General features: G+C 38.9%; 1 long non-coding RNA gene across 1 annotated transcript in view; it reads right to left on the bottom strand.

Annotated features, from left to right (window-relative positions):
* Positions 1-1148: 1148 nt before the first annotated feature.
* Positions 1149-2907, bottom strand: part of LOC117961681 — a 10386-nt gene continuing 8627 nt past the window's right edge. The window contains exon 3 of the long non-coding RNA XR_004660464.1: positions 1149-1266. This is a non-coding gene — a long non-coding RNA (uncharacterized LOC117961681). The remainder of the gene's footprint in view (positions 1267-2907) is intronic.

Below are 2907 nucleotides of genomic sequence, written 5' to 3'. Positions count from 1 at the left end.
ACCCACTTTGCCGTAACAGTTTGTAATTAGGACCAACAGCTGCGATTTTTGACACAACCAGTCAGCATTACACAGCCCAGCAGCAGCAAGCTTCCTTTTACCCGTTCACTTTACAGTCCGCTGCCGGCGCTCCCCTTCCTCCTCCGCTCCCTCTTACCATGACAAATTCTAATCGGAAGATGAATGATTCAGGTTTTGTTTTTGGTTTTTTTGTCTCCTTATGTCACGTTCGAGAAGTAGGCCTTCTTTTGTATTGCTGCAGTTGAGTGACTGTTTAGTTACAGACATGAGTGGATGTGCAATGTCCCAAGACGAAAACAAGTAACACAATGGGTTTGTGTACAAGACCTCACAAATATGCAAGGCTTATTATCTGCTAATTGTGTTTGTAATTAGTGAGAGAAAATGACATAAGGGGAAAGATTTCTAATGCCCTTGTTTGTGGAAAATCTGTTAATATTTTCAAGCTTCACCCCTGAATAAACACTACGTTTTGCAAACTCAGTAAATACAGCAACAGACGGTGTTTATTCACCAGAGACAACATAACAAGACTAAGGTCAAAATCCCTCCCTTTTTACTACAAAGTGATCAAAAATGACCACTGTATGACTCTGCAAGTGTCGGACATCTTAATTTACCGATGGTCTATTACACAGAGAGTAGTTAATGAGTGAATGAAGGAGGGATTTTGGACACAGCCAAGACTCTACAGCCATGCTAGCGGCTCTGAGAGGCCCTAATTATTTACTGGTACTTTGATCAATAACATGCATGATGTTACGCAAGTGTCATTAGTTTTACAGAGAAGGGGACAAATAAGGCCAAATGTCATGAGGATACATCCCCTGGGAAAAATGTGTATCAGTACCAAATTTCATGGCCACCCATCCAATGGTTGTCAAGACACTTCACTACAATACAAGACGGTCAATTTCATGGTGGTGCTAGAGAAAAGTCAGGGGATTACGAAAGTCCTTAAAATCTATCCCATCGGCACCGTCAATGATTGCACTGCATCGTATGTTGTGGTAACCATCCAATAGCTTTTTTAGCTATTGCAGTTTAGATTAAAGAGAAAAACCGACAGAAGCATCACGCTCATATTATGCTTTTTCTCTTTCCTTTTTTGTGTTACATATCTTTGGTGTGCACGTTGTAGGTTTTCAAAGTGAAAAAGGCCAAAGTCCACCTCAAAGGGACTTACCATCTCCAACAGAAAACAATGTTCAGTAACTGCTCCCAACAGCTCTACTGGAGTCCAGACTTTACTTCTGTGAAGAACGTGGCTCACTTTGTAACACAACCTCATACTCTGCTTCTGACTGGCTAGTAGTCCTTACCTCCTGCGACTCCCAACAAAGATGGACTAGAAGTGTGATGCCTCACTCTGTAGCTTAAACAGAGAGCTCAACACAAAGGAGGAGCTGCAGGAATCCACAGTACAAAAAAATATGGTGTTTTTTGAAAATTAAACCATATAAACCTAGTCTGATGTAACCTGTAAGTACAATTATGAAGCTCGAAAAAGTTTGCTTAATACGAGTACTTTTACAAATCTTCTCTTTCCAATTTCCATCTACAGTAAAAAGAAATAATCAAAGAAGGACCACTTTCTAATATGCAATGCCTTTAAAATGCTTTGTTGTCACTAATGTATTTAAACAAAACAAATAATTTTCTAATAATTCTAGGTTAGTAAAAAGCTATGGGTCACCAATCTGGTGTTTATCATCTTGATTTGTATTTTTCAGAATTAGTTTAGCTTTTCATTCATCAGGCAGACCCCACAAAGGGACCATTTGCACACTTGTGCCAGGATTAGCCCTCAGCCCACACAATTTCAAACAACTTTAATGACAAGGCATAGAGGAAAGACATGGTTGGTGCTGTCAAGTGGAACGTGTAGTCTGCCACATTTGCCTGCCAAGTCCCAGCCAGACGTTATCACTCTGTGATCGTCTAATATGACACAGTGCCCATCTCAAAAGGCAAACATATTGTGTACTCTGATCTCAGTGTCACCTTTCTGGAAAAGGTCCAGTATCCGCACCAAAATCCATTTCTTACACAACTTCACAAAAAGTGAACTGCAAAACAACTGTTTACTAATGATTAATTAAACTTAATGTTTGCTGATGGCTTACTAGAAAGCTATATCCATTTATTAATGAAGGTTTTAGTATTTCTAACAGCAGAATTAAAGGCTCATTAGACAGTTGGACCCCTTACTATTTATCAATGACTTACTGACATTTCAATGTGCAGACGTGATGACTTAGTACAATCTCTAGACAAGAGTGTCAATATCGGACAATTCGGAAAAACGTCTGATTACGTTCACTGATAACTGTCTTGTGTCAACTAATCACGTTGTACAATATATCTACATTGAATCTACGGTATGCTTAGCAATTCTAATTATACAAATAGGTGTATAATTATAGAATTAATTATAGTGTAAAATAATTATACACCTGTCCACCACCCCAACAACTACAACAGGTAACCCAAAAGCTGATCTAATTAATTGCTTCAAAATGTAAAAAATCATGTCAATAATCTGCTGTTTACATCCATCTAAGGTCTTCCTGCAGTTCTTTCTAACACTGTCTGACATGGCTCTTCAGTTTGTTTTCAATCTTTCCTAGATGTGTTTTCTGCAGCAGGTGCAGTGAATTGTTGACCTTTAGGTGACTTTTCAATCTGCAAACCAACGTCTTGTCTGTCCCCAGTGACATAGTATAGTTTAGTGGTGTAGTCTACACGCAGGTATACGCAGAATACTCACTAAGAAAACTACAGGATTTCCACATACCCACTAAAAACGCCCAATGACACGCAACAACATACTTGTCATCTGTGTTTTTCTTCTTCACATAGGGTAAATGAAGGTGTATGAAGGTA

This window comes from Etheostoma cragini, chromosome 18, assembly GCF_013103735.1.
Source record: "Etheostoma cragini isolate CJK2018 chromosome 18, CSU_Ecrag_1.0, whole genome shotgun sequence".
In the NCBI taxonomy this organism is placed as follows: domain Eukaryota; kingdom Metazoa; phylum Chordata; class Actinopteri; order Perciformes; family Percidae; genus Etheostoma; species Etheostoma cragini.
The sequence above is the reverse complement of the archived record's forward strand: the minus strand, read 5'-3'. Positions and strand labels throughout refer to the sequence as shown.